Source organism: Dasypus novemcinctus, chromosome 12 (genome assembly GCF_030445035.2).
Source record: "Dasypus novemcinctus isolate mDasNov1 chromosome 12, mDasNov1.1.hap2, whole genome shotgun sequence".
Taxonomy (NCBI): domain Eukaryota; kingdom Metazoa; phylum Chordata; class Mammalia; order Cingulata; family Dasypodidae; genus Dasypus; species Dasypus novemcinctus.
Window position 1 is genome coordinate 59897590 of NC_080684.1, and position 25448 is coordinate 59923037.

Here is a 25448-nt window from a genome sequence, read left to right on the forward strand (position 1 = left end):
CTTGAGTATTTAAGGGTTGCAGGCAGTTATAAGTAGCTTTGGTTTAGTGGAGGTTATGGAACAAAGCTCTTTATATTATTTTTAACTAAATATTTTGCCTGTGGGCTATACCTGCTCTCTGTCCATTAACTACATTATTTGTCATAAGTTGACTTCACTATGTCTGAATTCCCAATGGCAATGGGAAGGGGTCATTTTGTGAGTTGAATAAGCAATTCATAGCTGGTCTGTGCTGTCTTTTTAGTTCCTAAAGGCACCTTGCCAAAGCATGAAACAGAAATGGTCCGAACCAATTTCCTTGGTATGAGGAAAAGATACAGTCCTGTCAACTGGGCTTGAAGGAATAAAAATAAGCAAAATGCCACTGATACTGCCCATCTCCAGTTATTACAAGAGTTTGTGACTCTTCCCTCCCTCTCCTATTCCATATAACTTTTAGTTTAGGACTTAGAACTTTGAATACATAGAAATAAATAGGATTCCATTTAGGGGAAATAAATTCTATGGAGACCGGTTTATTTGAGGGGCAAAATTCGAGTGTTTTTTAACTTTTTGTATATTCAATAAGACTCCCTGTAGGGCTGAATAACACTAACTACCCTAAATAAAAAAAGGGTAACAATAGCTTTCCATTTACGACTTATACTTACTGAATGTCCCTTTAGAGAGTGGCTTTGTATTCACTTATAAGGATAATAATTCAATGTATAATTCCTCTCTCTCTCTATTGAACCTCTCAAATAGAAATTCTGCTACCTGATTCCTTACCCCTAAAAGGAAAGGAAAACCTTCCTCTCTTGATGTCTCTACTTAGCAAGGGCTTACTGAATTTTGATTTATGCTGTCAGTGTTTGGCAAGGAATGATAAACTTTTTTCTAACTTTACCTTTTTTCTGCATCCTCAAATGTGAAATGAATCACTGTTTCATTTTATTTTCATGCTATTTCTCCCAGTTTTGTTTGTTTTTTCCAAAAGAAAAGAAATATGTGCAAGTAAGTGTTGACCTAGTGCTGGAAATCAAATTTTTTACTCCTTTTCATCTAGAAAATCAGGATTGTTTGAACAGAATTGGGTGGTGGGCTTGAAAAAATTGAATATATTCTCCTTATTTTGATTCTGTTTTTGCTGGGTATTTATGGGAATATATGTCTGCAGGGGAATTCTAAGTCTCAGGCTTCAGGCATCCTCTTTTGTGATCTGAGTGTGATGTAGGGGGTGGGGGTTATTGCGTGATGTATAGAGGAAATTTTAGCATGAGTCAGTGCAATAAGCATCAATGTAAATTTAGCAAAACGGATGACACATTTATGGATCAAAAAACAATAGGCGGGAAGCGGTTGTGGCTCAACTGATAGAGTGTCTGCCTACTATATAGGAGGTCCAGGGTTCGGTACCCAGGGTCTCCTGACCCATGTGGTGAGCTGGCCCATGCGCAGTGCTGCTACATGCAAGGAGTGCTGTGCCATGCAGGGGTGTCCCCTATGGAGGGGTGCCCCATGTGCAAGGAGTGTGCCCTGCAAGGAAAGCTGCCCCATGTGAAAAAGTGCAGCTTGCCCAGGAGTGGCGCTGCACATGCGGAGAGTTGATGTAGCAAGATGATGCAACAAAAAAGAGACACAATTTCCTGGTGCCACATGACAAGAATGCAAGTGGACACAGAAAAACACACAGCGAATGGACACAGAGCACAGACAACAGGGGGGAAGGGGAGAGAAATAAATAAAATAAATCTTAAAAAAAAATAGGTAAAGGTGATTTCATTAAACCCATTAATAATCTGGATATATGGAGATTTCAAAGGTTGTGTGTGTGACATTTTCTAGAGGTTTATAATTCTACTGTATATATAATTCACAATATAGAAAAGTCTAAATCTGCTGCTCTAGATGTTCAAATGAGTACTGAGGACTTCATGCAACTACTTGTATCTCTTAAGCCTGTCCTTATAAGAAGCAACAGCACTCCACACCAACAACAAATATTGTCATGAGGCCTTTGGGAGAGAGAGAGAGAAATATGATTCTGAGCAGAGAAATTCAGGACTCACATCTGGCCAGTCTTACTCCTTTTCTTCTAGGTTACCAAGGCTATAAACAAGGGGAAGCAGGGATAACCTGGAAATCAATCTGCAGAATACTAAAAAGGTCACCATGGTACAGAGTAGATTGCTGCATTACTCAGAAGATATGATGTGTTAAAATGTGTATGCCACATCTCAAATGACAATAATTGTGATACGAAGAGGAACAAGTTGCCAATCTCTTGTTAATGGTTTTAGAACAGACTGAAACCTGTTTTCAGAACCTTCTTATGTTGTGCCTTACTTTGCAACAATTTTATAAATCTATTGTTTTGTAATTAAACTTTTTTTTATTTTGGAAAGAATTCAAATCTGAAGACTATTTCAATTCACCTACATATACCTCTCATAACATTTTGCTACATTTGCATGTTCTCTCCATATGTGTGTATACATACATATATGTAAACACATTCTTATTCTTTCTTTTTTCCCCTATTGTCACTTAATTTATAGAGAAGTTTTGAACTGTGTAAGAGTTCCATCGAAAGTATGGGGAATTCCCTTCTACCCCACTCCACCCCCCTCCCACATTTTCCCCTATTAATTACATCTTACGTTATTGTACATTTTTTACAATTGATGAAAAAATATTGAAGCATTGCTACTAACCAGGGTCTATAGGTTACAATATGGTTTACACTTTTCATTGTACAGTTTTATCGGATTTGACAAAATGTATAATAGCATGTATCACTCATTGCAATATCACGCAGAACAATTCCAATGCCCTAGTAATGTCCTATGTTACACTTATTTTTCCCTCTCCTCCCCTCAGGACCTCTGGTAACCACTAACTTTATATCAATGTTTCAAGTACTTTCATTACAACAATAACCATAAGTCTACTTAGGTCCATGATTGCATTTCCCCCTTATGTTTGTTCATACCTTAGTCTTGAGGATTTGGGGACAGTGATGTCCACTGTGCTTCAGATTGAGAAGGGGCTTAGATCTTGTGGAATAGATGGAAGGAACTGTTTTGCTTGCAGTTATAGATAATTTGTTTTTTTTTTTGTCATAGGGATTGTCCATTATCATCATTTTGTTAGTTGTCCTGGGCAAGTCCTATGAACTGGAGAGTAGGTGTTGGACCCAACTCTGCTGAGATTCAGGTCTCAATTGTCATATGAAAAGACCAAAGATTTAATTCTGAGACATATATTTAATGGGTATAGTGCTAGTTGTAAGTTCAAATAATAGAGGTAGAAGAATCATGTGTAGGGAAATTATAAATGAGTCTAACTCTGTTACATTGGGGAAATAGGTTATATATTCCAAGGTAAGGCCCACTGATGGGGTGCTGGTTTAATGGGGTTGTGTGTCTTGCCTATAGTGTCCAGATGTCTCTAGAGCCCTGGGGACACCATTCTTTGGGTTTTGTTTGCTCTGTCAGTGAGTTCTGCCTGAGACGTATACGTGCAGCAACCTCTGAAACACCTTCCCGACTCATCTTTAAAATCTCTTAGCCATAAAAACTCTTTACTATTTAATGTTTCCCCCTTTTGGTCAAGGCCTTTTTCCAAATGCATCCCTGGTTGGCACTTGGTATTAATCCTTTGGTGTGAGGGAGTCCCATCTCCAGGAGTCATATCTCTCTTGGGGGGCATCGTGAGTTTATTTGCAAAGTTTGACTTTTAGAGAGAGGCCACATTTGAGGAACCAGGAGGATTTTAGGAGGTAACTCTTAGGCAATAGTTCTCATTAGGCTAAGTTTCAATTTTGCAAGAATAAGGTTCATAAGTACAAGCATTAATATTGAGGGTTTGGCATATTGATCTGTTTTCTTTTATTTGGCACTGCCTATGTACTCTAGAGGTTCTTGCCTCTCTACTAGAGAATGTAGCAGGACTCCCAAGGATGGGGATTTAATATTTTGTTTCTTATAGTGTGGGTCTCCACCCACTGAGATAACACCCTATGACAACATGCACACATTTATATCCCACAGAGGCATGCCCCAGGTGTGTGCTTCCCCACCCAGCCCCTCATCAACAACACCCTAAACAGGGACCCTCCCTGCTGTAGTTGCCAAAAGAGCATTCCCACAATTGTATTCTCAACCATAGTCCTCATCCTCTACAGTGTTCACCTGTTCCTTTCTCCTGCCTTCCCCCCAGTTCTGTGGATGGCCCAACTCATCCCCCAACCCCATTCTCACTCACACTCCAGCACCAACAACCCCACTCAGACTGCAGCACCCCCATCACCCCCATCGACTGCCAAACTACCACTATCCACCTTATCAAAGATTTTGCCCAGATTGAGCTTCACTTCAGCACTCTCTACTCCCTTTCTATCCCCTGGTAGCCTATCTTCCCGACTCTGCTTCTGTGAGTCTGCTCAATAGCCTTAGAGCATATCATATATACATGCATATATACATGTGTATATACACACACACACACACACATATAAACTATACACATATATATATTAACATTCTTATTTTCATAAAGAAATCTTTTTAGCCATTTGAATGTAAGTTCAGCTGCAATCTCTTAAGAACAGGGGATTCTTTTATATAACCTGACTGCAGTTTTCAAGTTCAGATAATAATTCATTTGTAAGAGTACTCTGATTTCAAAATCTAGCTTTTTATTATTTTTTTCCAGGGAGATCAACTCCATAATGAAATAGCCCCTGATGTCTGTCTATGATTGATTTTCCCAAAATGAAGCCTACCTTGCTGCTCTCACCAACCTTCTGCCCAATTATTCTTGCATGCCCTTTCCTCTCAGTCTCTCATCTTCATCTACCTTTTGTTCCCTTTACAGTTTCTCTCTCACAACTGATATTTTTAAAGGCCAGTTACTGCTGTTCTCTGTTCAGCTAAGCCATTAGCTGCATTGCTTATTTTAATATACATGCCTAAAAAAGAAACCTTGGTTATATTTTACAGTTTGGTGGGTGACTATTATTTCCTCCAGTCTTGGTAGGAGGAGGTTTCATTCAAACTTTAAGATCATTCTAGAGTAAGTAGTTCAGTAGCTGATGTGGTAATTAATATTGTGGCTATGTGAAAAAAGTCACAGGCAAAACATATGCGGGTAGATCACTCTTAGCCTTTGCTCTTATCAACAGCTTAGCACCTGATACTTTGGCTGGCAGCTCTGAGCTCTTTTAGGATCTTCTCCCTGGGATGAGGAGAGATTCTTAAAGAGCAGAGAAATGCAATTGAACTCAGAGAAGAAAACATAGTCTAACAGTCTATTTCAGAACTTTTCAAAAGCAATTGCCAAGTAAAAGCAGGGTCTCATACCATATATATGTGTGTGTGTGCACGCGCTTGTGTGTGTATTATATAAATGCTTATCCTGGAAAGATCCTTCCTCAAGGATCCAGGTTAATAGCCTGAAATCAATTCATGCAGCTGAAAGGATGAAAGGAGATTTCATGGTCTGGGGTGTCAGCTGTCTTTTGCATGCTTTGGGGGTTTTCTTTGGCTGCCTAACTAGAGGCAAGGATTAGTGACACGGTGCTTGTGTTCAGTCATATGAACTTCTCTCCTTTCCCCTCAGAATGAAACCCAGGCTGTGGGAATCAGGGGTTCCTTTAATGTTTGTAGGTTAGAATGGACAGGGTTTACATAGCAATATTCACATGCAGGCACCAAGAAGAACATCTTTACCTTTTAGGAATGATCAGATTTTTCTTTCTACTTAAAGCAAATAAAGTTTAAGGAAGAAGGGTAACCTCTTTGGAAGGCAAATCAGGTCATCTGTATAGCCAGAGAGATTTCATTTTTAATTTCCTCTTTTCCTGTGCCTTGAACCTGGTGGTTTGGTTTGAGGAGAGAAAGGATAATCCTTTTTTACCCCAGAGGTTTTCCTGCAATCAAATACAGTTCCTGGGCTCTTTAAAACCACATTCCTACTCACTTTGAAGTCTATTAGCCATATAAACTCATTTGTCTTTACCCTTTCCCCCTTTTGGTCAAGGTCTTTTTCCAGTTGCATTGCTAGTTCATGCTTGGTAGTAATCCCTCAGTGCCATGGATTGCACTTATGCATGTCTCAGTAGGATTTCATTGACTGCTAAGTAAATATTGCCTCAAATAGCAGGGCTCCTGAGGGCTCTGACACTGTAGTCAGGGTAGATAGCTCAGGAGTTTGGTGCCTTGTCAGTGGGCCCTACTTTGGAATTTATGCTCCCCAGTGTGACAGAGTTGGACTCACAGTTGTTTTCCTACACATGGTTCTTCTGCCCCTTCTATCTGAATCTATAGTCAGTACTAGAGATGATAGGTATATGTCCAAGAGACTTAAATCTTTGGGCTGTGCATGAACCAATTGGGCCCTGAATCTCAACAGAGTTACAACTGGAGACCTATTGTCCAGTTCATTGGACTCACCTAGGACAACATACAAGATGATGATGGACAACAACCATCCCAAGGAGCAGAGAGTATCTGCAACTGCAAGCAAGATAGTTCTAACAATTTGTCCCAGAGAATTAAGCCCCTCTCAATTAAAAGTAGAGTGGGCATCACTATCCCAGAATACTCAGGATTGGGAAATGAACAATGGACTAGCATAGACCTACAGTTATTCTACTATAAACTTTGTGATTCTAGCAGTGGAAGAACTTTTATCATTGATGTGGAAGCTGTGGCCACTGGAAGCTCTAAGGGAAGGGTGAGGGAAAAATAGGTGTAATTTGGGGGTATTTTTTGGGACATTGGAATTGTCCTGAATGACATTGCAAAGACAGATATAGGCCATTGTACATCTTGTAATAACTTTCAAAAATTGGCAGGAGAGAGTGTAAACTACAATGTAAACTATAATCCATACTTAGTGGCAATGGTGCAAAATGTGTTCATCAATTGTAACGAATCTACCACACTAATGTTGTTGGTAGATGTTGTTAATGTGGGAAAATGTGGGAGGTGTAGGGAGCAGGACATATGGGAATCTCCTATATTTATTATGTAACATTTACATAATCTAAGTTTCTTTTTTAAAAAATATATAAAAGTATATTAAACAAACCAAAAAACCCCACCTTCCTAACTAAGGTGCCCCTAGCTTCTGTTACCAGTGTGGTTCTGAATGCCAATATCTTTCTGACCAAGTAAGTCAGAGTAGGTAAAAAAATATATTACACATACCATCTTCTCCTAAATTTTTACCCTTGAAAATTAGGTCCAAGATTTTCTTTTTATAAGCTGTACTCTTGATGGAACCAGAAAACATTGGTTTCATTTTGGGATAGGTGTCTTTTGAGACAACACAAACAAAAAGCTCTAGATTTCTATTATTTAGTTATTAAGAATTGGAGCCCAACAGATTTGTTGAAAATAATGCTGATTTCTTAACTTTAAAAATGTAACCAATATATGGTCAGGCAGTGGTTCTCTAACTTTAGTGTGTATCAGTATCATTAGGAGGGCTGGCTGGAAGACAGCTCGCCAAGCCCCCACCTTCTCATTCAGCAGGCTTGTGGTGGGGCATGAGGAGCTGTAGTTCTGACATGTTCCCAGGTGATAGTGCTGTTCTGGGGATGCCACTTTGAGAGCCACTGGCCTAAGAAAGTGGGTCTCAACCATGATAGAATTACCTGGGAGAGTTTTTTTTTTTTTTTTAAGATTTATTTATTTTATTTCTCCCCCCCCCCCATTGTCTGCTCTCTGTGTCCATCTGCTGCGTGTTCTTCTTTTCCGCTTCTGTTGTCAGCGGCACTGGGAATCTGTGTTTCTTTTTGTTGCGTCATCTTACTGTGTCAGCACACACTTCATGTGTGCGGTGCCATTCCTGGGCAGGTTGCACTTTCTTTTGTGCTGGGTGGCTCTCCTTACGGGGCGCACTCCTTGCAAGTGGGGCTCCCTCCTTGTGAGCGGGGCTCCCCTGTACGGGGGACACCCCTGCGTGGCAGGGCACTCCTTGCGCGCATCAGTACTGCGCATGGGCCAGCTCCACATGGGTCAAGGAGGCCCGGGGTTTGAACCGTGGACCTCCCGTGTGGTAGACGGACGCCCTAATCACTGGGCCAAGTCCTCTTCTCCCTACCTGGGAGAGTTTGTAACTGTAAAGGGGCCTTGGCCGCACCCTATACCTATTCAATCAGATACTGTATAATTGGACCTAGGCATGGTAGCCTTTAATAGTTCCTAGGTGATTCTAATGAGCAGCCACGTTTGCATTCCACTGATGGTCATCCCTAAAGAAGGGAGCTTTTAAACACTGATGCCTGGACCCCAGTCCTACAGATTCTGGTTAAGATATTGGTTAAGGTGCAAACTGGGCTTTGGGATTTCACTCCCCAAGTGATTCTAATAAGCAGCAGCTTATTGGATTATTTCATTGGAATTTAACTTATTTATATTGATATTGAATACATATAAACATATTTATACTGGAATATTGAAATGCACTTATTAGAATAAATGATTCTAATAAGCAGTTAAGAACCACTGTCCCAAAGATCTCCTCTAGCTCTAAGAAGTTCATGATTTTAGGATAACACTATGTAAAGGGCACAATATTCAAGGAAACAAACATTATTATAGAGAGGACTACTGATTTGTTCCATAGTCATTATGTGATTCCCAAGTTTATATTGAACTGATTTCATTGGCTATGATGTTGTATTTATAGCAAATCAGTTAAATTTTGAATTTTTATCTTAAATGGCCAAGAAATGTATTTAGTTTCAAACAAACTCACTTTTGTTCAAACTGTGTACATTTTCATTTGGGCAAAAATCCAAAGTGGGAAAATTTTATTCACACATTTCTTGCCAGTTAATGTTTATCTCTGTTCTAGTTAAATTTCAGTACAGTGAAAAATAATAGACAAGCAAAGGACTCTGGGCCTGCCGCTATAACAGATGTTTACCTGTCTGGTTTGGCTGATTGGTTACAAATTTGTATGTCATTAAGGATATGGCACTAGGTAGAGCAAGACCTCTCAGAAACAACAGCAGCCAGAGAAACCCTCCTCAAAGTAGAGTGTCGAATTAGGGAAGCATCAATAAACTCTTAGAAGTCCCAGCCCTGGTCTGTGAAGCAGATCCTCTTCTGGTGGTCAGGGCAGTAAGAGCTTGAGTGATACTTATTAAAGTAACAAGATGCTCCTGAATTTTAACAGGATATTCATTAAACGTATTTATATCTTCCTTTCTGGGCTGTAGAGTACAGCATGTCCTCCCTTTGAACTACTCTTAGCACATAATCAGCCACCAAATGTTGCATGATGTTGAGTAAGTTAATTAACTTTCTCATCTCTTAGATTTCTCTTATGTAATACAATATTTATCTTGAAAGGGTTTTTAGAAATAGGTGAGGTAACATTCAAAGAATTTCACCCAGTACCTGTTATGTAATAGAAGTTCAGAAACAATAATTCTTCTCCCCTGCCCTTTCTAATATTAATATAAAAAGATTATTATTAAGTTTCCTAATGTCACTCTCTCCTTTGTCTTTGCCCATCATCATCATCATTCAAAAATTTCCCTTTCTCTCTCTCCATATTTATTGGACTGCTACAAAATCTCATCCTGTGTGTAGGCACTAAAGAATACAAGTTTAAATAAACTATAAAAAAAAAAGAAAAAGAAAAAAACAAAAAACAAAAAACTATAGTCCTTGCCCTTAGCATACCCAGTCTAGTGAGGAAGCAGACAAAACAAACACACACCACATGTGGATATTATACCTAAGGTATGAAAAGTGGATACAGAACAGAAGCAGCACAGAAGAGTGGTACCTAAATTCAGAGGTGAGTCTGGGAAGTATTTGAGGATGTATCCTGAAGGAGATTAGTCCTAGGGAGCAAGGGTTATCCAGATGTGGCAGGAAACATGGGGAAGAGGGGAGGGGAGGGGGATGGGAGGGAATTCCTGGCCAAGAACAGCATGTGAATAAATGGGGCCCGACGTGAGTGAGAAAGCATGCCATAGGTTAGGATGGTTGATCTGCTTGGGGACTATGGGGTAAGTGTGGGGGTAAGGCAGGAAGGATAAGCAGATGCCAGATCACAAAAGACCTATGCTGGTGGTTCTCAAAGTGTGGTCCCCAGGCCAGAAGCACCAGTGTTGACATCACCTGGGAACTTGTTAGAAATACAAATTCTCCTGCCCTACCCTGAACCTATTAAATGAGAAAAATTGGGCACAGAGCTCAGGATTCTTTGTTTTTAACAAGCCCCCTAAGTGATTGTGATGCACAGTAAAGCTAGAGAAACACTGTTCTATACCATAATGAGAAATTTGGCCATTATCCTGAAGGAAATTGGGAACCATGGAAAGATTTTACATAAGATATTACTATTTTTTTAAGACACCCTGGCAGCAAGGTAAAGGAGAAATGAGACAGGTGCATGGAGGATGCATGAATAGTAGAGAGAAGTTATAGGGAGACAAGGAAGAAATTTGAGAAGTGAGAGAGAATGTAATTGTTAAGTATAGTGCTCATAACAGTGTGTTAGGTTTATGATATAAAGTATAATAATATTTGGTTTCTGCCCATATGATGTTGATAATCTAGACTTGGATTCATTACTTCGAAGAATACCTTCTAACAAGCCAACAGAGCACCATATGTATTTACTGAGCAACTACTTAGTCTCTGCAGGAGTGATTCTGTACAGTTACTCTGGTTGATCGAGACAGAACTACAAGGAGAATCCTTGCTGCCTTTTACACTTGGGGAAAACTGGACTGAACTAGTACCACAAAGAGTTTAGTATATAAAATGGAAAGGTGATGATTAGAACAAGAACGTAAGTTGATTGGATCATAATTTCTCTGATTCCACAAACGTGACATCAAACTATGTAAATATATCAACTCATTCTGTTTGAAATGTACTTTTGAATAGCACAAATCTGGATCTTATTTGTAAAAAGTGTGAGAGAACTGACTGTGAACGCTGGCTTTCCGTTATCTATTAGAAAAGGGCCAAACTAGATTTTGTTTACGCTAGAGTGTTGTTTATTATCAACAATAGAAACAGACAATTGCATTCATATCTGTAGAGAAAAGGTGCGGGCAAGCGAGTGGCCTCGGATGAAGCTGGAGTGGAAGCTGGAATAGACCTGCAAGCCTGTTCTCCCTTTCTGGGAGGGAAGAGAAAAGGAGATGCTTCGTTGACTGAGAAAGGAAAGATTTCCCAGATATTTGGCAGCTTTATCTTCCCAACATCACCTTCCCCCAAGCCCTTGGGTGCTTAGAGTCTGTCATAAAACGAGGAGTGAACCCCTGTTTGTCTCTATGTGCTCTCAATGCAAAGTCTGTGCATAAGGACAGAAACGAGCGGCTGAAAATAGGTGCACGACTTGTTGAGCATACAAATCACTTCCCCCCTAGTCTCCAAGGGAGGGAGAGAAGAAAAAAGCCCTTCTACATTCTCCTTCCAGCCGGCTCTGCATTCCGGCGAGGAGGCTGAGGCTGGTTCTCCCGCGCTCCTCCCGCCTTCCCAGCAGGAAACTTTTTTTAATCTCCGCAAGGCCTCGCTCGGGCGGAGGCAGTGGACGTCTTTTGAGGGCTCCTCTCCCGGCCAGGGCCCCAAGACCCCGCGACGCGTCTGTCCCTTTAAATTCCAGCTGCGCGGCCGGGAAACAGCGCCACACGCCGCCCAGGCCGGCCGGCGGCTGCGAGCGAGCTCGCGCTTTCGCTCCCGGCTGCGCGCGCGGAGAGCTCGGCTCGGCCCGCCGGCGGGGCTGCTCGGGGGCGGCGGCGCGGGGCGGGAGGCGCGGCCCGGCCCAGGAGCGAAGAAAGAGCCAGCCGGCCGCGAGATGTGCCGCGCCGGGTCCCGCGCCCGCTCTCGGTGACCGGAGCAATTTCCCTTGGCGTGACCGGGATGTGCCGGGTGGTTTTTTATTATTTTTTTTATTTTTTTCTTTTCCTTTTCTCCTGCTTAAGACGATTTCCATAGTAACCTGATCAAGTGGCTCAATATCGCAAACCTGAGGATTTCCGCGGCCCGCCGGCATGACCACGGCCAGGTAACGCGGCGATCTCTTTCTCTGGCATTGCAAACAGCGGCGCTCCTTGCAAAGTTCCTTTTGTGGAAAATCGCCGAGCCCGAAGGAGCCGGGGGTATTTGCAACAGCATGTTCCTTTCCAGGTGCCTGCGATGGGTCGCCTCCTCTGCTGCCTCCCAGGACCCATGATCAGATAATTAAAAATAATTTGGTTGTCCCCTTCGCCTTTTGATTTTTCCCTTCGCTGCACTCTTCTCTGCTTTTTCCCCTGAGACTACTGATGGGGGAGCGGGGAGAAGTCGGGGGCAGGGGTGGCGAGAGCGGTCCAGGGAGTGGCGGGTTCGGATGGGCCGGCTGCGGTGGGCTACTTTGGACATCCCGGCACTGCCTGAGCCGGGCTGGGGTCGCGGGGAGACCTGTCAGTATCAGGGCGGCGGAACCCGGGAGCCACATGTCTCTAGAGGAAGGAGCGAGGGATGCAGGCTTGGGGGTGATGGAGCGCTTGGATGGGCGGCTGGCGAGCGTCAATACATCATAGCTTTCCTTCCTACTCCCCCGCCCCTCTTTGGGTTTTTCTCATTCTCTTTGCCCGTCCTCGTTTTTTTTTTCTTTTTCTTTCTCATTACCCTCTCGGCTTTATTCCCTCCCGTCTCTCTTTCCCACCCCCCCCCCCCCCTTCATTTCTTTATTTCCTTTACCCTTAAAATAAAAGAAAAGGGAATCGTTTGCAGCCCGTTCTGCTAACAGGAAAAGAGCTGTGAAACCTGCAGCGTTACCACCTCAACCTGGTGGTTTGCAGACCCGTCCTCATCCATCAACGTATTTGTTTCCGGAGTCTATTGGTCTTCCCCGATTCTGCAGAAATGCCTTCTAAGCTGGGCGTCTGTATGGCAGAATCTGAGTTCTGCAGCGTGCTTCAGTGTTTCAAGTATGACATGTATTGTAAGGGCTGCCTAGTTTTAAGCAAGGTATATAAGTAAATATATCTTTAAAAAATACCTAGTCTTATTCTAGAGAAACTTCTCTCCTAAATTATTAATATACTCTTTGGCCTCCTTGACATTTAATTTTAGGAGACTTGGAAGGCAGTTTTTTTTTTTTTTTTTTTTTACCCCCAGCTTTTGGGGAACAAGCAACTTCTATTACCTTCCTTGTCTCTTCTTTGATCCTTTTTCAGTTTTGTGCTTGGGAGTCACCGGAATGACCGGATTGTAATTAAGGTTCAGAGGCTTGCTTCCCAAAGGCCGAAGTGACTGAAGTAGCAACCTCTGGTAGGAGGAGCTAAGAGAACCCAAAGGCCAGACAGACCCTACCAAAGAATAGAATAAGCAGAGCAACTCTTGTGTGAAATACATAACTTGACCCAGGCTTTAGTACTAAAAACATGGAAATACAATAAAACCAGGCCTTTTGCTTTGGGAATTTGTGTAGTGCACATATAACTATACTAGGTAGGTATAAATTAATACTCTTTCTTTAAAAAAAGTCAACTCTGGAATCCATTCTGCCTTGTCTATGTTGACGTACTTCCTCACTGTGGTCTTATTTTTCTTTGAAACATAAGATGCCTGAATCATATAAAACAAAAAAAAAACAGGAAGCCTCCTATTTAATTAGAAATATAGTTTATATGGATTTTTTTTTTGTTTCTTACTAAAAATTATAGTTGTTATGCTCATAAGTTTTCCTGAGGTCAAAATATTTCATGGATGAAAACAATACTAATCAATGATTTTCCTCCACTGTGTTTCAGTGGTAGACAGTTTATACAGAAAGAAGGTCTCAGTTTTAGAGAGCCCTCTTTTGCCTCCTCTCCTTTGTCTGCACATTTGTTTTTATATCTAGCTATTAATACAGGATAAAGGATCTTGGAGCAGAGAATGGATCAGGAAGAAGAAAAAACTACCATTTAATGGAAATTATACCTAAACCAAGAAAAAATAATCACGCCATGCCATGCCATGCCATGCCATGCCATGCCATGCAATACTGTTGTCTTTGTTTTTAGCCAATTAAGAATCTGTACGTTCTAAATGTATTTTCATCTTAATTCTACACCCAATACTTCTCATACCAGAGGTCATATTTATCCAGTTTAGTGAAATATTTAAAATCCCTTTGCTAGTGAAATCCACCAAGCGTGTTTTTATAATTTTCCCCTAACATTTTCTTCTTCCTCCTAGTGAAGTTGACATAGTAAAGGTCCCACATTGTTCTTTTCACATGTACTTCCAATTTTGTTGTTTCCTGGGTGGGTGGGGTTGTGGGTCCCTTGACATGTTTACAAGATGCTCCTGGCAGGCTGAATGGAACTTGAAAGCACAATTAATTGTAAGGGCAATAAAATGTCCGTTTTTCTTGTTCTTAGTTTAAGAGATGTTATGCCCTCCTGGTCATTTAATATTTTTGTGTGTCTGCTCCCTTCTTTTCTGTGTGTATATGAAGGTTTAACAAAGTTTGTTCTGATTAACCCTTGTGTGATTAGAGGTTAAAAGGTATATCATATTAGTGATAAGTCATAAGTTATTCTTATCTATGGAACATTGATACTGAAACAGGTCCCTTCATTCCCCACCCCCAACCCCACCCTGGATCACATCTATATATGGATCATTTAAAGATTGGCAGTGATGAGTTATGTTTTCTACTAAGAAAAAATTCCCCCAAATTTCCTACCTCAACTCACTATTTTCATGCCAGTATGTAACCAGTGTTTTTCATCTATTTTAATAGATTGTATTGCCAAACATTGCTAATTACCAAGAATATATTGTGTTAATTCTCAAATTACAACACATCTCTGAAGTTGACTGGAGAGCTCCAAGTGAATCATTCTTGTAACACGAAATGGTTGTCCTGGGTGCAAGCTGATATGTGGACACAGATCCACACTTTGTCATCATTCAGGGACTTGATATGAGAAGAACTGGTGGCTGGCTCCTTTCTATAGACTGACATTAACTTTTTGACTCTGATCAAAACAACAGTTTCCTTAACTTCTCATTCACTGGAGGAGTGTTGTAACATTCACAGAAAATCATACTTTTCATTTTGCCTCTTTTTAAATGAAAAGAAGTTATAGAGGAGTCCTCATGTGCACCTGACTGTGTGGAGCTGGGTTAATTAGTGAGGATATCACCAAATCAAACATGAGAGACTGTCAACTTCAGAAGCTTTGGAGTCAGGGAGCAGTGTATGGAAGGTAGGAGCTGAGCAGCAATGGTTATAGTCCTACTTTTTCTGCAGCACAGAGTTGTTCTTGTGGTGGCCTCTTTATTCACATTTGTCACTTAGCTTTGTTTTCCCCAGAAGAAAAATGGGCATAATAATCTTTTTCCTGCTTTTGAATTCTCAAATACTTAATCATGTACACATACAGGTATATGTATGCAGCAGGGGTAGATGCTAAAAGACATACGCACACATTCAGAGGCAACAGAAGAGAGTTCTGAATAGAGAGCCTTTCTTGGACCATTGATGGGAGTCTAAGGATGCTGAAGTTTTCCTTCCATTCAGGAGAAGGCCAGTGCATTTCCCCAGTGGTCTATGCCTATGGGCAGTCGATACTCAGTCACTAGTCACATAACATAATATGCAGAACTGAATAATCCCAGGAGACATCATCCATTAAATTACATTAATGCAAGGGAGGAATACATTTCCCCCACTTTGCTTTTAACCATTTAAGATCTCTTCCCCCCAAACCCCATCTCATTTTGTAAGAGAATAATTTTCTCTAAGGCTAAGTGGACCTCAGGGTAAGAAGAATCCCTAGAGCTATCTTTCTACTCAGACTTCATTTTCCTCCCAAGTCTGACTGTCAACAATAATATCTGATATAAATGAGTGTCTGGTGGTGATGTTTCCATAGGTCATCATCATCTTTCTCTGTCCCAGATGAAGTCTCAGAACAAGGATTACAGGGCATCAATTCTGAATTTAATGCTTTATTCAATTTGGTTATGTAACTCAATGATCTTGTTTTTTTTTTAAAGCTCCAGGTCTTTACAATTAAAAATATATATATATATAAATTAAAAAAATATATATATGTATATATATATAAAATTCTCTTATTTTAAAAGGATTTTTCAATACTTGGAGGAAATAAGCCTGGTCCCTGTAAGGATTTAAAAGCCATTTGTTCATTTTAGATTACAGTGTTTGTACAATGATCCTTTTTGCTAATCCATGCAGCATCATTTTCATAAGAGTGCTAGCAATTGGGACAATTGCTATTGTGTTTGTTTGGATAAGTACTTGAGCTAATGAGACTTAGGGATTTCAAGATCTGGAAGCACTGCCAGTGACATAAAGCCAAAGTTTTCTTGAGAATAGAAAGGAAAGTCAGTGTTTTGACAAGAAGTGACTTGTGATAGCTCAGGTATCACAGGTTAAGTTTGAAAGAAACTTATGGTATATTTCTTTTACTCTTGTGTTGTATATATTTATGTGCAGTCCATTTATATGTACAACTGTAGGCTTTATACCCACATTTCAATTTTGTCTACTAGGGAATATCATCTAAGTCACCATCCTTACTTGGTGTCTTTTTGGTAGGATTGTAAGTGTAGTATTTAGGAAGAAATGATAACTTGTATATGCCAGCCTTGCAAATACAATATGACAAGTCATACCTTGGGAGTTTTGGATTTTCTTTCCAGTCAAAGGAAGCCTCTGACCAGTTTTGATATTGCATACCATCTTATGTTACCTTATTAAGATGGGATCAAACATTATGGTTGCTTGATTGTGTTGATCCATTTTAAGGCAGTTTTGTACTGATATTAAATATGTAGCTTCTAGAGTCAGACTGCCTGACTTTGAATACTAACTGTGCTACTGATTACATCTTGGGTAAATTTTTAAATGAGTCCGTTTCCTCATCTATATTATGGTTGTTGAGAAAGAATTTTGTGAAGAATTAATGAGTATATTTTAAGAGTATTTAGCAGAGAACTAAAATGAATCTTATTTTAGAGTTCTCCAGGGAAACAAATGATAGGAGATATATATATATATCCTCAATATATATATATATGATGTAAATATTTTAAATATTTTGGGTTTTTGTAATAATTGTCTCATGTGACTGGGGATGGGCAACTTGAAATTTTGTAGGGCCAGCTGCAAGCTAGGAATTCCTATGAAGGTTTTCTTTTTTTTAAGATTTATTTATTTATTTCCCCCCTCCCCGCCAACCCACCATTGTCTGCTCTTTCTGTCCATTTGCTGTGTGTTCTTCTGTGTCTGCTTATATTCTTATTAGGTGACTCTGGGAACCTATCCTGGGACCTTGCGGAATGGGAGAGAGGCGGTCACTCTCTTATGCCACTTCAGCTCCCTGTTCTGCTATGTCTTCTTATTGTCTCTCCTCTGTGTCTCCTGTTGCGTCATCTTGCTTCACCAGCTCTCCCGTTGGCCAGCGTGGCATTCCTGCATGGGGTGGCACTCCCACATGGGCCAGCACTTGGTGTGGGCCAGTTTGCTTGGTGGGCCAGCCTGTGCTCACCAGGAGGCCCTGGGCATGGAACCCTGGACCTCCCACATGGTAGACAGGAGCCCAGCTGCTTGAGCCACATCCATTTCCCTGAAGGTTTTTGATGAATTCTCCAGAAGAAGCTGGCTGACTGAAGTAGAGATGGAAAGTCTCTTTTCTGACTAATGAGATCATCACTTCTTCTTTTAAAGTCTTCAGCTGATTGGATGAGACTCCTTTCATTGTTAAAGGCAGTCTCTTAAGTTGATTGTATCTGTGTCTGATTACATCTATAATCAACTTACTGATGATTTAAAGTCATGTTATATCCTCACAGTAAGACTCAGGACAGGGCTTGCTTGACCAAACAACTAAACACCAAAACCTGGCTATGTTGACACACCATAGTGGGCCCCCTGTCAACATGGAAGCCATACATATTTCCTTAAACTGTACTCAATCTCTAAATAAAAGCATAATAGTCATATTTTTGCCTAACAGTGCTTGACTGTCCCACATACAACCCATACAACCAGAGATCCACTGATTCTCCCTAGGATTAGTCCTGGGTTTATATTCAGTCTTAAATTTGATATCCAATAACTTAAATACTACAACATGAAGCTAATACAACTTATGTCATATGATAAAGGGATAAAATAGGGAAGAAAACAGATATTTGCTTTATGTATATATACAAACATACTCATAACAAAACAGGGAAGAAATATTCACCATTATAATCCTCTTTTCTCTAACTTGTCATATGATTGCAGTTTATATTTATAATTACCTTCTTCCACTACCTATTCCACATTCCCTATGTCCTCAGCAAGCACCTCTGCTGGCCATGGTTCTATGCCTGGTGGGGTGACCCAAACCTTCATTCCTGAAATTTCTGGGCCATTAGTAGTCCTGCCTAGATTGAGATGTTGGAGTTTCCCACTGACATTAATGACAGGGCATGATAGTACTGAGAGATGCCCTACAGGATGTCCTATATTCCAGGCAAATTCTTCTTTACCCTTTTCTTTATCTCCATTGTATTTTTGCACTCCTGTTTCCCCTTGTTAGTGGATATCCATATGGAAAATAATGAAGGTGAACCCCTATCTCATACCATCTACTAAAACAACTCAAAATGGATCAAAGAGGACTATCAAACTCCTAGAAGCAAACTAAAGGGGAAGCATCTTCAGGAACTTGTGTTAGGCAGTGGTTTCTGAGACTTTACAACAAAAGCATGAGCAACAAAATTAAAAATAAATGGGGGAAGCAGATGTGGTTCAACCAATTGGGCTCCCGTCTACCATATGGTGGGCAAACTGGCCCACGTGCCATGGAGAACTGATGGTTCGTACCCATGGAGAGTTGGTGCAGCAAGATGATGCAACAAAGGGAGACAAGTAGACACAGAAGTGTGGTCAGGAGCCGAGGTGCGCGGTGAGACGAGGGGTCGGAGCCGGTGGGGCTCCGACGGTGGTCCCGGGCCAAGAGAAGGCCCCGACGAGGGGAGGGCGGGACGATGAGCAGTGGAGCAAGGCAAAGGGGAGCAAGCGCAGAGGGGAGAAGGCAGAGGTGAAGGCAGGGGTGGAGGTGCTCAGGCACGCACTCCTGAGAGTTTTATTGGCGCCTCTTAATCATAGCGGGTCGGTATAAGCCCCCGACATGGAAGGAGAAAGCCATCCAGCGATTCTCCCAGACCGCCGTGGATCTTATGAGGTCACCAAGGTTCAGGAGCAGCAATGCAGAGCGAAAAGATAGGGGTGAGAAGAGAGGAGAGCGTAGGACTATGGTAGGGTTACTTCAGATGTGCAAGCGCGTGCTCCCGAGAAATCCAAGGCTCCTCTTAATCATAGCGGGTCGGTATAAGCCCCCGACATGGAAGAAGAAAGCCATCCAGCGATTCTCCCAGACCGCCGTGGATCGTATGAGGTAGCCAAGGCTCAGGTAGCAGCAATGTTGCAGGAGAGAAGTCCCAAGGTGAGAAGAGAGGAGGGCGTAGGGCTGTGGTAGGATTACTTCAGACATGCAAGTGCGCGCTCCCGAGAAATCCAAGGCTCCTCTTAATCATAGCGGGTCGGTATAAGCCCCCGACATGGAAGGAGAAAGCCATCCAGCACAGAAGAATGCACAGCGAATGGACACAGAGAGCAGACAGCAAAATAAGTGGCAAGGGGTGTGGGGAATAAATAAATAAAATAAATCTTTAAAAAATAAATAAATGGGACTTCATCAAAATTAAAAACAGCTGTGCATCAAAGGACTTTATCATGAAAGTAAAATGACAACCTATACAATGAGAGAAAATATATAGAAACCACATATATGATAAAAGATTAATATCTAGCATATAGAAAAAAATTCTTCAAAAAGAAAAAATTAAAAAGTGGGCAAAAGACTTGAACAGACATTTCTTCAATGAAGATATACAAATGGCCAAAAAACACATGGAAAGATGCTCAATGTCTTTAGACATTAGGTAATCGCAAATAAAAACCACAGAGAAATACCATTTCAAACCCACTAGAATGACTACTATTAAAAAAAAGACAGAAAATGACAAGTGCTGGAAAGGATGTGGAGATATAGAGACACTCATTCATTGTTCATAGGATTGTAAAATGGGATAGCTGCTGTGGAAGACAGTTTGGCAGTTTCTCAGAAAATTAAGAATAGCATTACCATATGATCTGGCAATCCCCCTTCTAGGTATATACCCAGAAGAATTGAAGGCAGGTACTCAAACAAATATTTGCAAATTCATGTTAATAGTGGCATTATTTACAATTTGCTAGATAATGGAAGCAATCTAGTGTCTATCAACAGATGTGTGGATAAACAAGATGTAGTATATACATACAATGAAATATTATTCAGCATTAGAAAGGACTAAAATTTTTTATGTGTCAATGTGGATGAACCCTGGAGAAATCATGTTGAGTAAAATAAGCCAGACACCAAAGGACAAATGTTGCTTGATCTCACGGATATGAAATATTAGAATAAACAAATTCATACTTAGAAACTAGAATACCTGTTACCAGAGATGAGGGATGGAGTAGGGAATGAGGAGTTAATGCTCAATTGGTATAGAATTTTTGTTGGTAATGGGTGGTGGTGATGGTAGCACAACATTGTGAACGTAATTAACAGCATTGTATTATATATTTGAACTACGTATTTGTGGTTAAGAGGGGAAATTTTTAGGTTGTATATATATTATTAGAATAAAATCAAAACAGGCACAACACAGTGAGTCCTAATATAGACCAAGAACTATAGTTAATACTACAGTTTAATATTCCTTCATCAGTTGTTACAAAGGTATCACACTGAGGCAAAGTGCTAATTACAGGGACATTATTTGAGAACGCTGTATTTTCTGCATGATTTTTCTGTAAACCCACAACTTTTTAAATTATATATTAAAATTGCACTTAGAATCTGGCATATAGCAAATACTCATTAATATTGGCTGCTTCTATTACTGTCGATGCTGCTGCTGTTGAAGGCATGAAGAAGGCAGTTGTTTTTGTTTTTTTTCCCTGTTTTGATTTACTTTTCCTCCAAGTCTAAATGTGAACCATAATGCTGTCTCCATAGCAATATACTCCTTCCACCCCACTTTTCCTTAGTTTTCCCCAGTAGTCTCAAGCTGAAAAATGACTAGGTGTTGGGAAATAAATACCCATCCTTTGGCTTCATTCTCCTAATTTCCATAAAAGCTTATCTTAACTCCTTTTATATGTGGTATCAAGATTATGCATAGGTTTTTTTCATTAAAAATTTTGATGTCTAAATCAAAATTAGCTATAGTAGTAATATAATAAGTCATTTATAAAGAAAATCCTGACAAACATAAAACTTCTAACTTTTCAGCATTGTAGTGCTGTTTACTCACAAGCTACAACTGCCTACTAAAACTCTAATGTAATCCTAAAACTACCAGCTTTTACTAAAGAAGTTTGCTGAATAATTTTTTGTGAAGTCTCGTTGATGGGGAGTTAAAGACAGTTAAAGATATTATGCTTCAGCCTTATTTTCTTTTTGTTTTGAGTGCTCAGGTTAAGAGCTTCATTGCATAGGTAACTTTCTTTACATTTTTAGTCATCTACATAATGAATGTATTTTATTAGTATAACTCTTAAATATTTCTTTATTATGGAGAGCTTTGAGCAAACACAGAAGCAGAAAGAATGGTATGGATTCCCATATATCCATTACTCAGCTTCAACAAATTAGGCAACCTCTTAAGATCTTTCCCAGTTTTATGATTCTGTGATATTTTGGGGGCTATGGGACTTCTAACTCACTCTGGTTTTGAAAATCTGGAATATCTGTTTTTTTGTGTAACATTGATGAAAGCATAAATAATACTGATACTAAACTATATAGGTATTATATATAATACATTTAATGGCAAGTCAATAAAGTAATATACACAAAATGATCCCTGAAAAGTGTGTTGGAACTGAGCAAATGCACTAAGCAGGGTTAAAACATTCTCCCTCTAAGAATTTATAAGATGTTCTCTCATAGTCTTGAAATAATTTTCAAGAAATTAAGATATTTAAGAATAGTTTTCAAGAAATTGGGTTATAATGAACAATTCCAAAACGATTTCAAGCCTTCATTTTTCTTTCATTTGGAAGCTTGTTTCAGTATTGTTGCCCCAATGACCCTCAATGATCCTTGCCCCCTGCTATTCATGCCCTTTCGGGGTCCCTTCCAACATTCTATCAGGGTGGTTCTGTGTGAGCAATAGAATGGGGTGGGAGTGATAGTGTATGACTACTGAGGCTAAGTCATAAAAGACATTGCCATTTTTACCTTGCTCTCTTGGATCACTCGTTCACAGGGTAGCCTTGTTTCAGGACACTTAAGCAGTTAATAGTGTGCATGTGGCAAGGAAGTGAGGCCTACTAACAGCCATCACTAACCTATCAGCTGTATGAATGAGTAATCTTGGAGGAGGGTCCATTAGGCCTGGTTAAGTCCTAAATAATATCTTGACTACAACCACAGTTTATTGTTGTTTTAAGCTGCTAAATTTTGGAGTAATTTGTTATGCAGCAATAGACAACAAATACAAAAACCTTATACTACTTATCTCAGAATTGACATTATAAATACTATCTGTCTTTATTTTATAGATATGTTGAAGTGCCAGTTAATAGAGTTCAAGTTGACAGAATGCAATTTAACTCTGCATTATCACAGTGAAATACTGTTTTTCTACCCTTCTTTTATAGTTTTAATTCCTGGGTCTGAATCTTCTGTGGACATTTTCCATAAATGAATGAGGGCAGAAGACACATTGTCTTTTCTTTCATTTATTGCTAATAGAAGTCCATCCTGTTCCTTTCTTTTGGCAATGTATCTGTCAACAATAAATTGTTTTGGAATTTGAAAGAAAATGAAAGGGGTGAGGGAGGGAAAGGAAGAGTGCTTCTTGAGGGTTCAAGAGCTGGGACATGTTTTAGCTGATTTTTGGGTAAACAGCGAGATAGTATTAATAGTTTACCTTTAGGTTACCTAAAAGAGCTTTGCACATACATGCAAAGGCCTTTTTTAGTTTGGGTTTTGGTTGTCACAGAAGCTTTTCTCCTGTTGCCTTCTGAAATATGTAAGATTAAAGTGCCCAAAATGTTATATGTTCCACATGAGGCCCTGGTTAGCACGTTGCTTATTGTAGTCATTATTCATGAATCTGCACTTTGGCTTTTCATGTGGAACCACCTTAAAAATGGTCTGGATTGTATGTGTGAATTTGTCTTGTTATTTTAGAACACCAAAGATACCTAAATTGGATATTATCAAAAGCTGGAATAGATTATATACAAAGGTTTGGTACATTCTTGCAGATAAAATGGTGTCAACAAGAGAACAAAAATATTGGTGAATTTTTCTAAATTACTGTCCAATAAAATTTTCAAAGGCAACTGAATCCTTAATATATTTAAGTTTTATATGTGTGTGTGTGTGTGTGTGTGTGTGGGTAGCTGGAATTTTCAAGGATACTAAGGAGGAGAGTTTTGACCCCTTAGATTGGCATGGATATTAGGGGGTTTTCCTATTGAACTGCTGATCCCATTTTGATTTGAAACATACTATTTTTGGTCTTTTTTCCTGCTTAATTTATTAGGTAGGATAGCTCTGAGAATTCTTGTCCCCAGTGATTTTTTTCAGACCCAAGGTTATTTTGATATAAAGCAGTGGTGGTGTTTGGGGACCTACACCAACATCATGCTCTCTGGGAATTGAAATTGATTTTTTTTTTTTGGTCTTTGGCAAAGCACCATCTGGGACGATTCAGTAAAACCAATGTGAAACCATTCAGAAATTCTTTTTTAGGGCATCACAAATGAGTTGCAATACATGCCATAGGATAAAGTTGATAAGGGCATTAGTTCTTTCTATGTTTGAGCATAATGTGCAATAGGAAAGGCCTTTAGCATTGAGGATAAACTACACAATTTTTCTGCTCTTCATAAAATGTGTAGAAATTAAACCACACCTAGTTCTAACAAGAATATGACAGACATGTAGGGCATCTGGGAATGTTTTCTTAGATGTCTTCTGATAAGCATGGTTTTGTTTAATTGTTGGAAATGTGTCCCATCTTGTGAGCTTGTTTTATGGTGCTTTGCACATTTGGCATCACATTCATTTACCCTTTAAAGCAAACATGGTGTTTAAATAAAATAAAGTTTACAGATATATATTAATTGCATTCTGCATGGTGATTAGTATAATAGGGGTTCAGAAATGAGTAAAATAGTATGTTCAATCTATATATTTAAATTTTTTTTTGCACATCGAGCTCCTTATTTATAGCTAGTCACTATTTATTATGGTCAGGCTGTGCTCAAAACAAGATCGGGTTGTGTTATATTACCATAATTGAGAGTTATCCTGAGTTCTACACTGTTGATGAATACTAATGCTCTTTTGAAGGACTCCTATATATGGACTCAATAACCACAAGAGCTTTTCTGCCTATAGCTGATAAACTCTCAATAATGTCACAGGAAGTTACATTAGAAAATGTGCCATTACTTATAGCTTTTTTTTCTTTCTGCCAACTAATGTCTGTTCAAGCTGTTCCCCATAGGATAAATGTCTGTATTATACTGCAGGATAGTTCTCTGGAAAAAAAAATTTTTTTTAACTGCCATAATGGGAGAGCATCCCATGAACTTTTACAGAAACTTCCTGTTATTAGTGCTTGCTAATTGTGTATTTTAAGAATTGAGGTGGGGTTTTGATAATGGTATGGTTAGGGTCCCAGGAAGGCTTGATTCTGTCTTGCCAATTACCTCTATCCCTCTGCAGGGTCCCCAGGGAAGATATATATGCAGGGGATAGCAGCCAAATGGTAATCAGAATAGCACTTCATTAATAGCTTGAGATGGTGCCAATTCTCCTTAATGCATGGCTATGCTCTTTGGAAAAAACTGTTGGGAGCACATACCTTACTTACACCTGGAAGATAAAGCAGGACCACCTTCTACTTCTCCTTGAATATATATTTTTAGACTTCATACCCTCTGATCTAGCCAGAGTTTAGGAAGCAAATCAAAGAGAATAAGGCATGACTATACCCAAGAGAGGTTCCAATTTCAATATAAAACTAGGAAGCTGAGAAAGAAAGAGGGAGTAACCTTGGTTTTATGCCCTTCAAAGCATAAGGAATCTGCCCATTAATAATTGTGGCCCTGTCACTGTTTTTGGGGCTTGGCCTGTTAGAATAATAATTCTTCCTCTTAAGGGGGTGGACAGGTGTGATTAAATTAAGGATCTTGAGGTGGGGAGATTATCCTGGATTTTCTGGATGAACCCAGTGTAATCTCATGTATTCTAAAAAGCAAAGAATGTTTTTCTGGCTGTGGTAAGAGAAAGAGAGGTGTTGACTGAAGCAGGGAAGAGAGATGCTGTCCTGCTAGAGGAAGGGGGTCAT

The 25448-nt window shown here is 39.8% G+C and overlaps 1 protein-coding gene across 2 annotated transcripts in view; it reads left to right on the forward strand.

Moving 5' to 3' along the window:
* Positions 1-11689: 11689 nt before the first annotated feature.
* Positions 11690-25448, forward strand: part of NAV3 (neuron navigator 3) — an 894692-nt gene continuing 880933 nt past the window's right edge. Inside the window, exon 1 of one of the 2 annotated variants that reach the window (XM_071218968.1) lies at positions 11690-12027. The gene's annotated coding sequence lies outside the window, so the exon portion shown is untranslated. The remainder of the gene's footprint in view (positions 12028-25448) is intronic. The other variant, XM_071218967.1, reaches the window with a different exon arrangement.